The sequence below is a fragment of the Sturnus vulgaris genome, chromosome 5 (genome assembly GCF_052056855.1).
Source record: "Sturnus vulgaris isolate bStuVul1 chromosome 5, bStuVul1.hap1, whole genome shotgun sequence".
NCBI classification, from domain to species: domain Eukaryota; kingdom Metazoa; phylum Chordata; class Aves; order Passeriformes; family Sturnidae; genus Sturnus; species Sturnus vulgaris.
This window is the reverse complement of record NC_142247.1, coordinates 47,657,592-47,678,728: the sequence shown is the minus strand read 5'-3', so window position 1 is coordinate 47,678,728 and position 21,137 is coordinate 47,657,592. Positions and strand designations below refer to the sequence as shown.

Here is a 21,137-nt window from a genome sequence, read left to right as displayed (position 1 = left end):
CCACAGCTATCAAAATACATCTATCAAAAATGGAAGTAGGCACAGGTACCACTCCTTTTAACCTGCAGAATGCCTACTATTGACATGGTGTTTTACCTTCACCCCCTGTTCTTGGGGAGTCAATCCCTCCAAACATACAAAGGCTTGCTAAGACCACAGGTATTGCCTATTAAAGCTAGTGAGGCAAATCTCAATACAGAGGGATGCCAGCACTGGAGGCACAATGCAGAATTGCTACTACCCCTCTGCCTTGTCCTTCATGAGAAGCAGCTCTGCTAATGTGGAAAATCTACAAGTAGCTACAAGTAGGCTGAGGACAGAAGGGAGAGAGTACTGCAGCACAGCTGAGGGGGAAAGAGACCAAGAAACCCAACAATGATGCTCCTCACATCCTCACACCTTGCCTCATCTTCCCCAGGCCTCTGATCCACAGACCTTTTCCCCTCTCTCCACTTCCATGTAGCTTTGTCTATTCAAAGCTGGCTTGCAAAGGGAAAGAGATCACTTAGGAAAGGTTTTGCTAGTTCTGAAAAAAACACTGTTTATTCAGGGCATGGAAAAAGTTAATAGGATGATGCTATTCCACACAGACAGAGCAAACACACAGCTCTGGCATAACAAACTTGTGTCACTGTTAAGAACAGATATCAGTAATATTTTAGTGAGGAGTTACCCTCTAAATGATTCTTCTCTCTGGTGGCCTCAGGCTTTGAATTGTCTTGAATGAAGATGCCTCTAGTTAATCCATGCTTAATTCCTGCTGTAGGGCAGTTCAGGTCAGCTCTGTACTGCACATCTGTTTAACATAAACAGACAGATTTTGGAAGCAGCAAATTGTGCCACAAAGGGCTCCACAGAGGTGGGTAGCCTCATTTGGTCTTCAAAGAAACTTCCTACAGTAAATTTAAAAACTTCAGTGCTCCAAACATGAAGGACACCTGCATGTCATTAAATACTTACTGCTGAGCAGGCAGCTTTCTGGGTCACCATCTGTTCATCAAGAGCACCAGCTCCAGGCTGCCTTTCCCCCATTCAGTGTGCTCCAGGCTTTGAACTCTCAGCCTTGGCAGCTCAAAATTACTCAAAAGTTAGCATGGATGGTTCTTCTGTGTCAGCAACACAACTCAAAGCACAGTGTCCCACGAGAGAAAAATTCAACCATGCACAGTTCAGTAAAGTCTGTTTAAGGATTATAGGAGCTAATCAGAATAGCTCATGTATATATGCCTCTGTTTATGGTATCCACTGCTGCCCTTCTAATCTCATCAAGCTGCTTGCTTCCCTGTAGTTATCTGGCTCTGGTAACACTTACTGTGTGTGTTGTTTAAACAAAAGTCCTCTCTTGTGCTAGAAAGCTTGCTATCTGGATAACTGCTCACAGAAGAAAGTTCAAAATTAAGATCCCTTGCCCTAAACAACACAACTTGTTGAATACACTTTTTGTAGCAACAGGAGAAGTTACCTGAATAAAGCTTGAGAGTAAATATCTCATCAGCTCTAGAAATCTAAAATTACTCTCCTGCCACTCCACAGAACTCAGGTTAGCCCAATCCTGGCAGTTCTATCCAATGTCTTCAGCCTAAAGTTTCAGCCTTTTAAAGTTGAATAACCAGATGGTTCCACTATATCAACACAATCATCAAAACAGGCAGAATTAATCACAGAGACAAAACACAAGGTAATGGGTCCAAATGCTCACTGGGGAGAATGAGCCTTGTGCAAAACAAAGCAGGACAAAGAGAACAGAAGCTGCTCTAAGATCTGTGGACCTGATGTAGTCTATAACCACCTTCCATACCATCAGCTTACAACTTCTGCTTTCTTTTCCCCTGTCCTCCCCACTCAAGCTGTATAACACAATTTAAGGACTAGCACAGTTGCATATTCTCAGAGAGTGGAACAAACAAATTTTCCCATTTGGGAAAATCCTACTTGGTATTTGATGTTTCAGAATCTTCTTAAATATTGCCAGCAATTTATTACAGCTAAAGCCAGTGCTCAAATTGAACTAGAGTTCAAAGCTGCTAAGCTGTTTCATTCTTCTCAATGAGAGGAAAATCAGCATTTCCCTTGATTCTGGAAACAGAACTGGCTTATCCACATGACCAGAAAAGCACGTGGTGCTCTCATGAGCAAAGGAAGCCTATAATGCTTACTCCACTTCCTCTACCCCACCTAAACACAATCCACCTATCTCAAAAACTAATGTTTTTCTTCATTTAGATTCGCCTTTCTAAGAGGCCTCATATAGGTGAGACTTGAAGAGAGGAAAATAATACTTGGATGGAGACCTTTTGTGCCTAAGGACTTGGGTTTCAGGAATAAGGGCTATGGCCTGCCTGTCTGCTGTCAAGAACATATCTCTTGATTGGAAAGGAAAGCATGCACTTAGTTAGCATTCAAAAAGCCAAGGTAAGCAGGAGAAAAAAAAAAGAAAGAAAACAGAAACTACCAACAACCAATGCATGCTTAGAAAGGAATGAGTAAGCAACTCTCTGCTTGGTTAGTAAATGACCTCCCAACACCGCCCTTTTAGTTTCTATGACGCATGTTTTTCTGCTCCCTTTGCTTTTCACCTGATCTTTGACTCCATTTCTCTAGGTTTACAGGAGCCAAGTTACAAATTGATATGATAAAGGGCAACACAAGAGGTGTGAGTTGCAACGTCACAGCATTTGTAGGAAGCAAATTGGCACCTAAATTACAGTATTTGCATATTACAGTTTAAAAGTGAACTCAATTACTTGCTAAAGCAGGACACATTTGCTATCTTTCAAAACACAAGTTCTGCTTCCCTGACCTGCCCACATTTCACCTCTGAGAAGCTGAGAAAAACTCTTCTGTCAAGACAAAATGGACGTCCTTATGCAAAAGCCTCAAGTTAGCTCCTTGTACCAATCTTATGGTATCCGCAACTCCATATTTGCCATTTACACTTTGTAAGATGAGGGACCCACTGCCTTCTGAGGAAAGCCTTTGTGAAATTATCATCCTGCCTCCCACCATCAGTAAATATAGTAAATTAGTCTGTAATTGAATTCTTTTTATCATAGCTTTCCCCAGAAAGTTAGAGAAGCCTTCAGTACTTGTAATTTTTCTTCCCTATGAGATATTTATGATGTGGTTATCTGTTCTTGAGTTTGTCAGACAGATTAAGCTCTTTAAGCTGCAGAGCAAACTTTCTCCAGACACTAGTTTGCTGGGGAGTTTTTGCTTTCCTTTCTTTTTTTTTCTATCTTTTGAAAATGTTGACACCAACACAGGATGCCTTATACTGCTATCTTCGTCTTCACCCTGGTCTGGCCCTCTCAGGCATATGCCTAAGATTTGGTTTTAGACTTTTCTCCACAGCACTACACACAGAGCTCCACTGCCAATTCCTGCCTCCTATGACCCCCTAAAATCCTTTTTAATCACGGCTTTCCAGGTTTTTCCACTATGTAAGTTTCATGCATACATATGGAGATAGAAAGAGCTAAAACATCTGTGATAAATGATGCTGTGCTAAGCCATTTGCATCATTAGTTTCAGCATTGAAACATGACAGGGAAAATGTCACCCAACCCTAAGACGAACATAGACACAAAAAGGTGGAAACAGGCTCCTTGCCTTTTCCTGACATCTTTCCCTCTTTCCAGAAAGGTAGAAAGAGGTCCTCAGCAGCCTCAGACTGTTAATTACTCCAATGCTCAGTTAGTAATGACTTTTGCAATATTTAACATTTTCCTTATGGACTAAAGTCTAATTCTTCATTAATTTTTAAAAGAAAAAAAATTAAAACTTGTTTTCTATCTTCAGCTTTAAAGAAAATACTGGAAAGTATGACCATCAGGTTACATTAAAATAATAAAAACCTATGCAGAAGGCCAGAACAAAGAACCCCATCATTGTTTTGGATTTTCTTCATGTAGCAATTTTTAGGCAAATATCCTGACAGGAAAGGGGGAGGAGTGGGGCTGTCAGTACTGTATTCAATGAGTATAATTATACTGAATCAGGGCTAAGGGGTTTAGAGAGAAGGAAAAATACTATTCCAGAGAGTTACTATAAAGTGGGCTTTCACGTACATACAAACCCACAAGAAGCAAGCTACTGCCTGCTGAGATCTATTTGAGAGCCAAGGGATTGATCAGACTGGGACAGCCCTTGCCCAAGAGAAAAGCTGCAGTTGTGAATTACTGTAAAGCAGCATTCACATGATTGATGGGTTTACCCCCACCACCACATTTGTTTCAAAGATCCATTTTGTCTTCCGTGGCAAGTGTGAATTAACCACACTCACAATGGCTGGCTGGATTTCACAAGACCGATCCAAGGTCCTGGAGTTCGAAGAAGCTTTTATTTAATGCGGCCGTGTGACTGGAAAATGGGGAAGGGATGCTATTTAACACCCAGGCTTCTGACCAGCACCAGAACATCAACCTCCTCAAAGAGTCTGCAAACTTTCTGCCATCAGACCAGCCAGCTCATGCCTGGGGAAGGAGCTCTGCCTCTGATTTCCCTTGCAGCCTGATACTACACCCACTTGTCCTTATATTTCAGGGACCATAAATTGTATTTATTTCATCTTGCCTTCTTAACCCAATATATTTTCAGCAATAGATTTTTTTTCTCCTTTTTCCCAATGAAGAGCAGGAGAAAATCTGAACCCTGTATCCAGTAAAAGATCCAGAGACTCCACACAATTTGTGATGGGATTTCTCCTCAAGGCTCAGGCACTGTGAATTAAAAGTAGTTAGGATAGCAAAGAGAATCAGAGAGAACAATCATACATGGGCCCAGATCAGGACAACTTTTAAAAATGTCCTGAAATCTTTTGAATGGACAGTATGACACAAGAAGCTGGAATTTTATGAAAGTCCAGTCACAGGCCTGACTATCCTGAAGTATCCCAGGAACTGATTTTTCAGCTAGGAATAAAAAAAATCTGTGTCAACTGCAAACTGCTCTGGACTCCTCTCAATTCTGTGGAAGGTACGACATACATGAATAACATTCTGTTTTCCTTTATGTGGTAGATACATTGCTTAAAAGAGAGGAAAAGAAAACTTCAGAAAAACCCCCAAATAATAGCATTAAATACTATTAACTACACCAAGTTTGCTGCACACAAGCAAAATGTAATCTTCCTACATGCAACGCTGCCAAAGTATTTCACAGTGCATCATTTCATTTCTCTTGCCCTGGTCTTCCATATAAACATGACATCCTACAGCACTTCCTCTGTATTCACAGTCCTGTTCTAGCCACAAGAATGCAAAAAAAAAAAAAAAAAAAAGCATTGCTACTGCAGTCCTTGGTGCCCCTGTACTCACATCATTTCTTAATCACTACCTGCAGCATCCACTGCTCCTCATGGTGTGGGAGCCACACCATTCCAACGGCTGTCCAAACCTGGCCCTGGAAAAAAGGTCTAAGAGCACAACAATCCAGCTTATTTTCCAACCAATGTTAGGCCTGGGAGCTTCCCAGTATGTCTTGTCTAGGTTTGTCATAGCACATCAAAATCCTCTCCTCAGGTTTAGAGCACTGTTGCAATGTTTTTCTTGTTAATGGTATGTTCTGTTACTGCCCAAGCTAATGGTTTAGTCCAAAATTATACCCTCCCACTCACCTTGTCAATCTATCCTAAACTACCTGTCACTCCTGCTTTGTGCCAGCCTCCTACTTGGAATTCCTAAAACTCGACATCTCATTAGTCCATGTGACCTAGTTTTCCCCCCTACCTCTCTCATTGGACCATGCCTTTGTAAACCCTACCTTTATCCCTCCTCAGAATTTCTCCAAGTTTCTAAGAATTTGTACCTTCCCCTTGAACCTCCCCATATTTAAGTTATTGCACCTTTGCCATTCTTGTCTTTTGCCCCTGCGAATTCCCCAAAGTAATAAATCCTTTCTATCCCATGCAAAAGACCTCCCCCCTCCTCCTTGCATCCTTCAAACGCAATCTGACAGCCAAAAGGCCATGGAGCCATAGTTCGAGCCACATCTAAGGCCTCCTGTTCCAGGAGTGTGACCCACTCTGGGCACGGGACCGTGGTGGCAAAGTGACTGCAGCTCTGGCCACTGCGTCAGTGCACCCTGCAATCAATCCTCTTTGGTCTTTTCTTGGACACCATCTTCATATGCCTTTACAGCTATGTTCTAGTAATCACAAAATCAAATGTTTTGAGAGGTCTCTGCCTCTTCAAGAGCCTCCCCAGCTCCAAACCAACCCAGCCTCCAAAGAGGCAGATGCTGAAGTTGCACCAAATGGGGTGAAGCACATTTTAGTCACTACACCCAATTCTCACTTGGAAATTCTGACACCAAAATGTGTCATAACTGGAAGCACACAGTAACTAGGTCAGTCCCTGTGCACAAACAAGCCGTAGAGATCACAGTTAGAGCTCAGCTATCCTGGAGTGACTGGGTTAAAAGATGAACACTCAGCATTCTTGGCAGCAAATAGAAACTACTCTCAGACAGCCTCCTGCTACCATACATTTCCAAATTTTGTATGTGCACATTTTATTAAGCTCAAAAGACAGTGTGTTCCATTTTACAGTGAAATACTCTCAATTGCAGAGAAACTGATTTGTCCAGACCATTTTGACTTCTCCTGACCTCAGTTGCTGTGATTTGCCTGTTATGCACACATCCTGCGTGCTCCACAGGGAGGGAGGAAAATGGGATCAATGGTAGTCTTCTCTGGGACCTCACAGAGCTGCTGGAAGCCAGCAAAGCAAACCATAAGAGAATGTCATGGACGCTGCATGAGCTGTGGTGAACGCCAGAGCAGCAGAGTACACACCACTGCTGTGTTAGCAGGGCCACCAAATCCCACAGACCAATCCCACCAGACCAAGCTGAAGGCTCACTCCAGCCCCAGGAGGCTAGCAGTCCTTGTTTCTACCTGTTATATGACAAAAACATTCCCACTGAACTCTGATCAGCAGACTTAAATTCCTCCTTCCCCCACAAATCCTCTAACCATGCAGCTCAGTGCAGTGGCATTAGCAGCTAGATGTCAAACACAGGTGTGCTATTAAGAAAGGTCAAGTTATTTCATTTCCAAAGCCTTTGCACAATGGAGCACCATTCAAACCAGGCATGTTTCTCCTCCACTTCCACCTAAACAATGATCTACTTTAAATAAAACCTTCTTGTCACCCCTTCATTTGCCACACTCAGTGGCATGGTAGGCAAACGTTCTAAAAGCTCCACCTTTAGAAGCAGGAGGTTATCTGCAGCCTCAGTTGTCTTCTGTCACTCCTGGTGCTGTGTGTGTCACAGCAAAACCTATCATGTGTTTAGTGGCTCACATGATGACAAGGAATCCTAAGCCCTTGTGCCCATACACAGCACCCTCTATAAAAACCACTTGAGCTCATCAAGATTAGGAATGAGCTCTTTCTTAAATTCAGCCCAATCCAGTTAACAGGCTTATATGGAAATGCTGAGAGACACAGCTGACAAGTGGCAGTGCACCTAACTTGCACACACCAGTTTGCTAAAAAGTCAGTGCTGTCTAGCTCAGGCTCATAATTGACCTTTCCATATATTCCTTTACATATGCTTTTCTCTAAAAATAGGAATTTAAAATGGCTTGGGTGACCTTGTGATTACTAATCACTATTATAAATCTTGTTCCAGTGGCACAAAGAAAAAAAAACAACCATTAAAGACAAGCCCATTTCATACTTCCTGATCAAATAGCCTTCCCTTCCTGCTCTTGGCATATGTTTGTATAAGTTGATTTTCTTCTGCTGAAAAGATGGTGGCATACATCAAAATAGAAAAAAAAAATGCACAGAGATGTTTTGAGACTGCTTGTTGTGACATCACCTAGTGATAAAACACTACTGTCCCATCTCTCTCATTCCATCTGTGCACAGGAATGCAACCTGGGGAAAGGGCTGCCCATGACCTTCTGCTGAGGAGCAAGAACAGTGGCAGATGTCCAAGCCCTGCCCTCTCCACCACTGCTGAGCATGCAGGATAGCTCCAAAATGAAGGCTGAAACAAAAGCTTCCTCTTTTTCAAAAAATAGTTGCTTTGGGATTCCGTGCTTAAAAGGTAGTAACATCAAAGTGCCCACAACTTCAACTTACTAAGACCTGATTTTCCATAATAGGAATCAGACAGGGGAAAAAGAGGGGAGAATAAACATTAATTTTGCAAATAATATAAATAATTCTAGGAGCTGAATTAACATTTAGTTTTGACATTTTAGACAGTATAAGTGCTACTATGAGAAGTTAATATTAAAATAATTTTCTGTGAGATGCATGCTGACATGAAGTCAGCATCAGATAAACTGAACACAGTCAGACTTAAGGGGAAAAGGGTAGTTTGCACAGTATATTTCACTTCTGACAACATATTTGTTTTCAAATAATTATGCATTTACCACCGCTGAAAAGCATCAGGGCAACAAATTAGATGTACATGGATGCTATTAGTTCACATTGTTAATATCACAAACAGCTTCCTGGAGCACAGTTTTTCCAGGTGTTAATTACAAAAAAAAAAAAAAAGGAAGAAAAAAAAAGAAAAAAAGAAGAAAAAAAAAATACTCCCCCCAACAAGGCAGGAGTACAAAAATTGCTAAATTATACAGTCACTCTAAATCACAATGAGTATATGTATATATATGTATATATATACATTTACTTTTACATATATGTTTAGTTACTTTGGTGGACCTTCAGATACTTCAGAACAGGCTTTTAGCTAAAATGCTTAGAGGGATTTCTTCTAAAAGGAAAAACATACAATATTGCATATATAGCAGCTAAGGAAGAAGTCAGAGAGACAAATAGGACTTTTCAGGCTTTCCTGGCAGGGAGGGACAGTAGGTGAGAGTTTCCGACTGGAAATTTTGAGTTACAGTTTTGAGAATGACAATATACAAAGCTCCAATTCAGACCAGGGCTGATCAATGTGAAATAGTTGGTGATCAAATTACCATTACCATTTAAAACATTACTATTTTCTATAAAGGTGAAAGTGTGATAATTTTATCAACGATTTCTTGTCAGTGCAACCAACTCACATGGTGGCAGTTAGTTTGAAGATTGCAGAAGGAAAATCTACAACGAGTAAGTCCCAAACAATGAAAAATAATTGATTAAGGGATTAGGGCTGCTTCTAGACTTATTTCCAAAGTGAGGACTGTAACAGCTCAGATACATTTCCACAGGATGTAAACACAGAATTCTCTCACAGTCATTTGAAATCCTTACACCACAGTTACCACCTGATTATGGGAGTATGACTGGGAGGCCATTATCAGTGCTAGGACAATCAGATTCTAAAAATCACAGAATCTGGGAGTCGCTTCTTTCTGTTCCCTAAGAGCTGTCCTTTCAAAAGCATGCCAAGAATGAGCACAGATATTGTGAAATGATGCCAAAGTCAATCACTGATGATAAAACAAAATTACTTCACAAATGTAGTTTAAGAATTTATTCACTCATAGAATATCTTTAAGAGAAAGAAAATGGAAATGTAGCCCAAGTGAAACTAATAGAAGCAAACAGCTTTGGCAGGTAAGATGTAAAATGGAGATTAAGAGGTCCAAGAGCAAGGCTGAAGAACAAGGAAGCAAATGCATAGTGACAAGTAATAAGGCATTCCTTAAGCACATGGGAGACTGGAACCCCAGAAAGAGCCAGTGGATCCTGCAGACTCTCCTGATGCAAAGTTAGTGAGGGCAGAAAGGAGATTGTATAGCAGTTAAATGGCTCCCCTGCTTCAGTTTTCAAGGAAGGGAGATGCATGCCCCAAGGTTGTATAAGTAAAGAACTTGAGGCAGAACTGCCAGACAGAGTTAGGGGAAATAAAATAAAGCAAATGAAAAAAAAAAGAAACTACTTTGAGAAATTTGATTTAATTAACTGCAATTCCAGAACTGAGAAAAGTCAGTTAAAGGCAAATGTAAACCAGCTGAAATAGGAGCCCCACAAACTAGCAAAATCTAAGAAACCACATTTTTCACAATGATAAATCATAACCTACAAACGACAACTCACTAACCTACAAAAAGGCTTTAAAAACATATCCTGGCTGTTTTTCACTAGATGTAAATTGTTCAGATTTTCAAAGACTTATTAGGAGAGCTTTGTCATCTTGGGACAAGAGGAAAGGTGCTGTCACTCTTTCAATATTGGCCAAGGAACAGAGACTCCCAGGATAAGAATAATATTTCTTTTCATAAAAAAGGGAGATGTTTTAGCATCTGAAGTCATGCCTAGGATCAGTGTTGCAGGAGGTATTAGTGAAGCATCTGAAAGAAAGAAAGAAAGGAAAACAAGGCCACAAAGCACGCTGCCTATATAATGTGGTGTTAACCAACACTATGGGGGTCCTTGTCCTCACAACTACCCAGGCAACTGGAGAACAAAAATACCAGATAAAAGTCACCACAGACATATTGAAGTCTAATGGGGAAAAAAAAACCAAAACAACAACAAACAAACAAACAAAATATTTATCTGCTTCCATACCACTACACACTAGTGACTACTGAAATAACTTATAGACATAAAAAAATTCTGGACATAGATGACGCCACATCCCTGTGCTTAGCCAAAGAGTCACTTCAAAATAGGTAAAACTTTAGAACAGCACTTGTAAAATTGCAAGCTGTAATATGTAAAAAACATTTGACTGTGGAAATTAAAATTATAGAATGCTGGGTTAAATTTCTACTAAATGCAATTGTTAGAATAAGGGCATGAATTTTGAGCACACTTAGAAATAAACTGAAATACTCTGTTGATTTAAACCTAGGCTGTAAAAGGCTACTGAAAATGAGAAACACGAGAGAATGTGTAATATTTATGAAAGGTGACCTACTGCACTATTTAAATAGAAGAGAGATTAAAGCAAAGATAAGCTGAGGTTATGAAAATAAGGACATTACAGACACATGAATTCAAAATTAGGATTCAGGAAACCTCAGATATTCAGAGTAATGAAAATACATCTTCAAAAGCAAAGCATATTGCTTGTGGCTTATCTGCCTGGGGGAAAACCCCTTTCAGACCTGTACACATTTAAAGCTAAGGAAGATGAACTCTATCTGCAAAGTTTTAAGAAATCCACATAAGCCTGGTTTTACAGAAATCAACCCATGCTCTTCCATCCACTTTCATATCTTTTACAGTTGGACTGAAGAGCGTGGCCCATGCCTGGGAAAAAGCTAGGCCTAATTCACAGACTGACCCAGCTGCTGCTACAGAAGCATTTTCTGCCTTCCATGGTTTAGCTCTGCAAGGCAGCAAAGCTGGGACCATACAGAAATCTGAGCAATAAAACCAGAGTTCACCTGGGATCAGCAGCTGCATCTTGGAAGTTCTGCTACTCCAAAAGGTATTTAGGCCTAGAACATATTTTTTAAATCTGAAGGAATAGAAGACAGATATAAATGATATTTTAAAAAATATCCCTTTCATTTAATATAAATCACACTTTGCATCAGGCAGTGAAAACCAAGCTTATTCTCTGCTAAGGGCACTGATCAACGGCTAAAATGCTTTTTGCCGCAGAAGTTATGATTATACAGGGAGAATAAAAAGAAAAAAAAAAATCAAAACACCATGTCCTGTGAAGCAATTGAAAAGGACATGCACAAGTTTTGGGGGGAAAGATGAAATAAAACTTCTATTTTTGTTCAATTTTACAATAATAGTAGTAAGAATTGTAAATAACGATTACACATTATTTAAACTGTTCACAATTATTTTGTAAATAAACAATTTTATGATAATTTATAATTATCACAACTCTTTAAAATGTTTACAAATACTGCACTTAGATTCTAATTCTCAAAGGTATGCATTGAAGAAAATTGTAAATTGATCAGGAAAGCATAAACTTGAAAAAATGCTCCTTGTTGCCCACTGCTGTATTCTATAGCACTTATTTCTGACACATCATGATCATAAAAATGCCCTAATGAAGAGCACGGGCTGGATATCACAGGGTACCATGAAGAGCTTACTGTAGCCAATGTGTCTATCTCATATGCAGGTTAAGTTCTTGTTTCCATCCTCTCAATGCTCATTAAGTGTTGGAAGTGTTCAGATACAAACTAAAATTCCACTGACCTGGAACAGAAATCATGGATTCAGTAACTTCAAAATTTCCATTTCAATAAGCCTTACATGAAATATTCCAACCCTAATTTTTCTAGACTTAAGATAGATAATTTACACTTCACAGACTTCTCCTATTTTGAGTTTTTTGTTTGTTGCAGTTTAAATAAGACAAGAAATTCCCACCCACAATTACTTGAGAAATCTCAGTTGGTAAAATTCCAGCTGGAATCAGACTTATTGCACATGCTGGAAGTGTCAATACATAAAGATGTGAACTTGTCATTTACAGTACATGTTGCACAATTGGCAAGTGTAAAGTTATCTAACACATTTTTGCTATGCATCCCTACATTTTTTAAAGTTTCTCCAAGCAGAGACTTGCTTTTTGTGTGTGTAAAGCATGATGTTAAGGCAAAGTCTCTAGACATCTCTCTCTTCTTCTCTACAAAAGCACACGCCTGCCATACCCATTCATCCTACAGTTGTGGTTAGCACAGGAAAGAGGGGCTCTTTCTTTGAGGAGAAACCCAGCTCATCATTAGCTTGACTTAAAAAAAAAAAAAACATGGAAGGAGAGGGTCTTTCCTTTTCTTTTTTACCACCCTATAAATACAGTTTCTCATGGTATTTGCAAGCACAGCAAAGACTAGATTCAATGCAGATATCCCTTCTTAGGCAGCCCATAATCCCTGCCGCTCCTTTCAAATCCTCTGCTGGTGGATGGTCTATTTGGGATTAGTACTAGAAGGAAAATGAAAGCAACCTCCAGGCTCCTCTGAACTCTGCAGATTTCTGGTCAAATTGGCCAGAGGATCATAATCATACCGTAACTGGCTGTCACATGGGTTCCTGATTTGGTTTGTGGGGGTTTTTGGTTTGGTGTGGTTTTTGTTTTTTTTGTCCTTCTGCTACATAAATAAGCCTAGAAGAGGAGGAGGCCCAGAGCACGGAACAAGTATGCTAATGCCATATCATACCAACTGCCATGCCAACAGCAATCACGTACACATGCCTGCTCACACACTCCTGCCAAATAATCACTTAAGCAAACCTCAACTACAGAGATTAGCAAAAGCATCTGATAATGTGCAAATCGGACAAGAAAAATGGGCTGAAAGGGCAGTTTAGCAAAGTGAGGATTTAGTAAGTGAAATGACATGAAATTCCTGAATCAAAGCTTGCAGCATTTTTGGAAGACTGCTGTTAGCTAGTACATTTTTTCCATCCCCCCATCTCTACTGTATATCGGTTGCAGACAGACAGGCTTCTAATAAAAGCAAGTGACTCTTGTACAAAGGAAAACAGCTTTCTGGCCTCTGGGAAGGCAGCAATCCAAGCAAACAACCAGGCACTCAGGTGGCACAAGTTACTGGGAAGCAACAATGGTATCTCAGGGGCTTTTCAGCAACAAAAAGCAAGCTAAATCCCTACAGTATAAGACTGGTTTTCCAGGTAAAACCATCCTAGGCAGAAAAAGAACTCCAAATTATTCCTGTTTAATGTGATGGGGTGATTTAAAAGTAATGTGATCACTTTTAAACATGTAATTTTTATTGTTTGAACTACAGGAACAAAGAGTTTGTCTACCAGATTTAAGACAGAATATCAGAACAATCTATTATCTCTAATTTACTAAAAGATGCTTCAGTCCAAAGGCGCTATCAATGGAAATTTCCTGCAAGAAGCACAAGAAGAGTCACAACCATTTAGCAGCATTATAGCACATTCGTGTCTTATTTTGAAGAATTTGTTGCCCAAACAAAGGAGGGGGTACTCTTTCAAAATCTTAGAATGAATTATATATTCCTTATTCTGATTAAGCTCTTGCTGCAGCATCAACTTTGCCTGAATAATGTTTGGAGAATATGTGCCTGGTTAAATATTAATCGCTTCTAGACAGAAAGAACATGATTTCTGGGGAGCTGAAAAAGAACTAAATACTGAAATGGAAGAAGCTTGGTTGTCTGAAAGCAAGCTGTGACTTTGTAGCACCATTGCACAGACACCACCGTATTAGAACTGCCATCTTTCTACCAAGGCTATTTCTAAATCACTTCCTATCTTACTTTCAAAGAAAACGAAACTTTCTTAAGAGATCCATTCCTTGCCATCTGACAAAGTGCCTAAATGAGCATTACAGAAATGTTAAAATGGGCATTTTGAGACAATGTCACTCTTCCCACTGTTGCTCACATTCCATAAACCTGCTAAAAAAAAAAAAAGAAAAAAGACAGAACACCTAAAATAGTTAACTTTTAAAACAAAGTTTTTGCTATAACAAATACCCTTACACAATGTATTAAGCACATTTTGGATGCTCCTGTCACAGAAGAAAAGATGCTACAGACTGTGAGCCTTCTGTGTTGGCTACAGATGGGTGCATACATTTGCACTACACTACTAAGGCTTCTTTGCACTTCAAGATACATGATGTGTGAGTAGCAGAGCTAAAAAAATAAATGCATACATAAATGAATCTGTTGTTCCAGTGATCCAGTAGAAACAAGGAAGCCTTAAATGCAAGAGTCATATCATCTTTAGTTGCTTTTGAATCTAATGCCACTGTTTGCATGGCTCTGAGGCCAAAACCAACCCCCCAAAAAAGAGAAAAATAGAAATTTTGTGCCTGATAGCTACTAGAACTGAATCAGACGTTAACTCAGTTATTTCTATGCAGGGACACTTTGGCTGACACAGATACATATCTATTTACTGTTTGCGTCAATGCATAAGGAATTCCTACGTACGCATGGAGTCAAATTATCTGGTTTTTTCCCTTTTTAATCCTTAGGGACAGAAAAGGCAACAGGTAGCTGCAATTAGCAAAGTCAGATGATGAAGACAACTTCAAAGTTGCCTCTGTGCTTAATGAGCTCAGAAGATCAAGACTAACTTTGCACCCAAGCCTGAGAAACAGTCTACCTCCACCTCATAGTCCTCTGCCTGTCTCCACCCAGCTGGACCAGCCTCCCTAAAATATCTCAGCATTAGCCCATGTCTGTAGATGAGGCTGTGAGAAGGAAAGCAAAGGGCATCCTGCCTCATCTTCCCTCCCAAACCCTTTGTCCTCTTGAGAGGAGAATTTTTGTACAGATAGGGAAGTCCTCCAAAAATATTGTTTGAAGATGGCAAAAATTCTGTTTCATTAATGTGGTTGGCTACCTGTAGACCAGTGTCAAAATAAGGATTTAGGCTAGGGTATTAGAGAATTTCTCCTGTTTCTCTTCCCTCCCCACAGCCATTTGATGATGGTTTCATACACAAGCAAATAGGGGATATTTACAAGGTCCAAGCTACGCTGAAACTGTGTAGAAACTAATGAGGAAGGAAGATTTTTATAATGTTCTCATGAAACATTTAATGAGCTCTGAAATAGTGCTGGCAGGCCTCAAAGGAGAAAGGCACAGTTCAAAACTAAACTTTGCAGTTTACTAAATGGCAGTGTGTTGGAACCCCAAGCACTATTTCTTTTCAAAGACTATTTTTATCAGAAAATACCCAACTCCTGTAACGCTCTTCTGCTCTAAAAGCCTTTACCCCTCTGCTGCAGCTGCCATGCAGTGGCACTTGCCAAGCAATGTGCTCCTAAGGCCCAAAATAACACATTAATATATTTTTCTTAATGTAATGGAATTGGATTTTGCCTCACATATAGTTAGCTCAACTCCCCACTTCCAGATGTCATCCCCATTGGAACCAGAATGTGCCATTCCAGGCGAAGCTAGGAAGGGCTTTTTGGAGTGGAGGGATGGTGAGGGTGAAAATCCCCTGGCTTTATCAGTAATACAGCTCACTATTACATTCCCATTCCCCCTTCTCATCTCCCATCAAACTGCCTACAGCTCAATCTTCAGCCTGAAAGACATGAAAAAGCAGTCTGCAAGATGACTACAGTTTTTCAAAAGTCACTCCCACATATATAGACAAGGAAGGAAACAAGTTAAAAAAATAAGAAAATCATCACAGCACCACTGCAGAAGTTAGAGCCAGATATTTTAAATGGCACAGTGATTCTGCTCCTTGAAATAAAAGGAGGTGAGACATATTGGCCAAGAGAGTGTCTAGTCAGGTGAAGTCCTGCTGACCCTTTCTGCCATGGTAAGGTGAAACACTGATGTAAAAACTGAACTACTTTAATACCAGCACCTGCAACAGGTCCTTTTAAGTCTTCAAGGTCCTTACTTTTCGTAGGAAAAAACTGTAGGAGCCTGAAAAGTTTTGACAAACTTGGCATCATAAGATCAGCTCTTCTGGCAACTCAGAACAAGAAAAACATTAAGAAACAAATTCCATACTGACTGCTAGCTCTTTTTTCATGGGTTGGATCAAGCTCATGTTAAAGATACTGGGATTAAAGAGTTTCTTCAGCTGATGACCACTTCATTCAATCTAAAATCAACAGTTTGCAAAGCATATTTAAATTTTTAAAAATTCGATATGGTCTTTATTTAGTGCCTAATACTGCTGACATGAGTGGCAAGTAGTCAGTGCCCTGAAATTTAGTGATACACAGAAAATGTGCCTTTTCTCATCTGGCTTCGCTGCTGCTGCGTCAGTCCACAGAGACACACCACACCATTTCTTACATGACGACTCTGTTCTGTAGGTTATTGTAATAAAACAAAAACATCCACATTACAGAAGACATTGCTGGCTCCTCTAATTCCATTTTTCCACAGGGCTTCTGCTGAAGAAATTGATGTCAGACAACTGACTCAAATTTCCCCAAACTCCCCTCAAATACACATTGAGCACTTGACAATGCCCACTTTTCCATTTTCCTCTCCAGGGCTCCATTGGAGAGGAACTTGTGTATTCAGAGGAGCACAATGAAGAATGATTTCCAAAGCATTAACATGGAGCCATTGAGACTTGGATGTTTTCAAAACGATTCTATTGTGCTCAAAGGATTCTAGACTGCCCCAGCTACTCTAGAAGAGTCTTTTTCCCCTTTCTCAAAACATCCATCCCTTGAGCCATCCCTGGAGTGCATTGTTGGGGCCGATTCCTTAGTGCAGCAAGTTCCATCAGTCAAAGCTCAACAGATACAAATAATATCAGGATATGGATATAAATTAGTGCGACAGATCCTAAATAGTTTTGACAGATTTAGTAAGTATATATAGTGACACAGAATGCTATTCCTGCTGTCAGACATCAATATGTAGACAGAAGATTGGGGGCACCATGGAAACTCAGCGACATAAGAGTGGTATTGATTGGATAGAAAATGAGGCTGCAATTTGAGCTTAAGGCTGCCAGTGATGCCAAGAATGGAGAATGACCTCCAGCAGTGAATTTTCAGCATAAGCTCCCTGTGAACAAGCCAGTCCAAGAAGGATAAATCAGGGACAAGCTCACCAGGGATATGGCTCAAGTGAGCGTCAGCTACCCTAAGCAGATGAGAATCCCTCTATGTGTGCACACGTTACAGTGACCTAGTTTGTTCAAAGACAGCATTTCGTATAGTTTATTATGGAGCCTCGAAACAAAGAGATTTCCTCAATTAAAGTCCTGAAATGCATCCTCTAAATGAAAATGCTTTTGATACACTGATCAGCAAGAGGTTGTAAATATGGAAGCAAAGCATACATTGTTAAAGAGCAATTCCCACAGAAAACGCCACAGTTGGGAATGTAGGTAATGAGGGGGCCTGAACAGAGCAGAAGCAATGAGCCATGCCAACTCCATCCCTAATGCCCTAGTCTTACACTAAAACACTTGTTATACCATAACACTAGATAAATTGTATTTTCCTTGACAAAGCAACCCAACACGCACAAACACACACACAGAAAAAAAAAAAACTAGTATGAGTTAAGTGAGTGCATTTCCAAAGCTCCTGTAAATAATTATTTTTAATTGTTACCTAAGGACTCAGGAACAACCATTCTCAGAATGATCAAGAAGAAATAGAGGACATGTCAAGGAAGTACCTTGCTGAAACCACGACTCCTGGAAGTTCACTAAATAATAATATTCACATTCATGACAGAAAAATTAATCTACACAAAACATCCATCAGTACAGCTGTATCAGGAATAAGATAAGCCTCCAAAGTGTCCCAGTGTCAGGCATATGGTACTGGGATAGCAGCACTATGTTTTGTAATCCTATAGTAAGACAAACCCTCTGCTGGCAAGGATGCATCAGCCACAGACTGCACCTCAAATAACTGGGGATAGACATCTAGATAATTGAAAAAAAACCTGTTTTTCTTAGGCTGCTGCTACACTATAAACGAATATTTACCATTTGTAAAAGAAAGATTTGTTGCTGGCTTCTCTTTTTTCCCACCCAAGAGCTCACTCGGGAGTAAAGTCAGTGAGTTTCTGTCCTTCAGTTTCCCCCAAAGCTTCATACATAAAAAAACACTGAAGAGTTTAGCTTAGCCTGGAAACAGGAGCATATTGCACCTCCACGTACCTTCTCTTTAGCAAAACTCGCTAAATTATGCAGCAAGAATTGGTTTTGCTGCTTTTTGGGGTCAGTTATGGGGATTTGGTTTGATTTTTTTTTTTTAGTCCAGTGAAGTACTCTCTCCATGCAATTCTAAATTTTCTTTCCTGCAGCAAATTAACAAATCTTGTCACAAATACACTGGTTCCTTTTTCCCTTCAAACTATTTCTCATTATCAAAACTTCAGACTTTTTTTTTAATTCTTATTCCTTTGCAGGGAGGGAATCGAAACAAATGAAACAAAACAAACACACAGAAACATTACATTTGTTTTGTAATCAGCTCAAGAACACTGCTCAGAGTACCTAAAAACCCGGGTATTTTTTTCTAGCAACTTTTACTTTACTTCTCTCTTTCTCTCTCCATCCCTTCCCTCCTTCTCCCTAATACAATCAGTTACACACACATTTTATTTCTTGTTCAAAAAGCTGAGCTTTGCTAAATCTCAAAAAAAAAAAAAAAAAAAAAAAAAAATCAGTGCCTGAAGGGAACACAAGGGAAGTACATCAGCTCAAGAGCTGATGAGCCACAGGTAAAATGTTCCTCTACCATAATGCAACTCATTGCAAGCAAACAGGATCTAGTTAAAGCACCACTATCCATAGTTGCAGTTAGCTCACAGAGGAAGATCTAACTCCTGTCACAAACATTATCCCAGTGCTCCCAAGAACCAACCAGTCTCACAGGTGTACATCCTAGAAGCCAGCTCCCGAGGGTACCACTTAGTTAAAGAGCAGTAGACATTCACCACCATGGCAAAGCCACTGGCAGCGTGGAAGAGAGGTGAGACAGCCAAGTGGAAGATGTAGGAGCAGACAAGCTCTCCCAGAATGAAGACTATCTCTCCCCTATGAAAAGTAGTACTTTTAAAAAGGAGAGAAGAAAAAAAGGCAAGGAGTTAGAAGCACCGAGGTTGGAGACCACGGTTGGAAACATTTGCAGAATAACGTATAAGTTCAACAGAGGAAACTGTGTTTTCGCCATTGTTAACTCAGATTTTCCCCCAGCCTATCCCTCCCGAGGAAGGAGAGGATACAAACTAGCAACGGCAGTTTTACATAGATCTATAAGCACTTGCTAGATTTAGTTGTTTTACCAGAAGTAAACTATGGATAAGAAGACAAAGTCCCAAGAAAATTATCAGCCAAAGCTCTCGGTCTGAAGGTACAATTTAAACTCCCGAATCTCAGCCGGAACATTCCTGGCACAGGGTACCTGGGACCCGCAGGGACTTTGCCGCTCCGACGGCCTTTTGTCCTCTGGAAACAGACCTGCCCGAACACTCCTGCCTCCCTTCCCCGCTGGGTCACGTAAGCCACTGCAACCCCTGTCCCCATCACCCAGTGCTGGCATTTAAGTGCTCCCAGGGACCGAAGCACTGCGGCAGCGCTCACGGCAAAGCGCGGTCCCGTTCTTGCTCCTCGGCACACCCAGACTTCACCCACCCTCGCCTGCCCCTCGGCCAGGTGTCTCCGGTGGCTCAGGTGGCTCCCTCAGGGGCACCCCTGTCCCACCCAGCCCCGCGACCCCTCTGGCCGGCCACCCTCTGCGGAGTCCGGCTGGGACAAGTGCCCCGGAGCCACCGCAGGAACGAGGAGAAGCGCTTCCCACTCTGTCCCGGAGGAACAAGCGCTGAAGGCACCATCCCTCGGGCAGACCCAGGAGAACCCACTGGGGGTACCACCCCGCGGGCAGACCCCGCCGCTGCCTCGGACTCACTTCGGGCGGCAGAAAGCTCTTCTCCTGCAGTTAAAAGGGGCAACTCGCGACGGTCCCCGGTGAGCAGCGGCTGGTCCTGCCGCCGCGCGTCCCTGAGCTTCCCCACGGACGGACTCGCCGGCCGCTGCCTCACGCCCGCCTCTCTCTCCCGCCGGAGCCTTCTCGCCGAGATTTTTATACTGGAGGCAGGGAACCTGATCCGCGCTTTGACTCAGTGGAACCCGGGCTGCGGCGACGCGACGAGAGGAGGGAAGGCAGGCGGGCGCCGGGGCAGAGCGAGTGGCCGCGCTTCACCCTCGTGTGATGCGGAAGGGGCGCGCCCGCCGGGCGGGTCAGCAGGCGGGCAGCCTCCCCCGCGGCTGAGCTGGGCTGGATGGGGGCGGGACGGAGGGACGGGGCCGCTCCGCTCATCTCATCTCATCTCATCTCATCTCATCTCATCTCATCTCATCTCATCTCATCTCATCTCATCTCCATCTCCTCTCCTCTCCATCTCCTCTCCTCCGCTCCTCAGGGCTCGGCCGCTGCTCACCCGGGAGAGCCCGGCAGGGAGCTGCTGCAGCGCGGTTCGCCTGACAGTCCCTGCTGGGGGGCAATTTGCCCTCCTCTTCATCCCCCAGGCAGAGAGAGACGCACTGCGCCCTACAGCTCGGCCAGTGCGGGGCTTCAGTTGCCTTTTCAGGTACAAACGTCCACCGCAGCTTTAGCCCTTGGCTGTCAGAGCTTAGAGAGCTCTAACTTCGGCCTCGCTGGCTTCCAGCCATTTTGACCACGAGAGTGATAGGCTGGAAATACTGCTAGGGAGTGGGAAACAAGAAAATAAATAAATAAAAACTTAAAAACCCACAGCCGACTTCTTCTTCCCCCCAGCC

The 21,137-nt window shown here is 41.6% G+C and overlaps 1 protein-coding gene across 1 annotated transcript in view; it reads right to left on the bottom strand.

Annotated features, from left to right (window-relative positions):
* Window positions 1–20,632, bottom strand: part of PTN (pleiotrophin) — a 77,273-nt gene extending 56,641 nt beyond the window's left edge. Inside the window, exon 1 of the mRNA XM_014881603.2 lies at window positions 20,266–20,632. The gene's annotated coding sequence lies outside the window, so the exon portion shown is untranslated. The remainder of the gene's footprint in view (window positions 1–20,265) is intronic.
* Window positions 20,633–21,137: the final 505 nt, after the last annotated feature.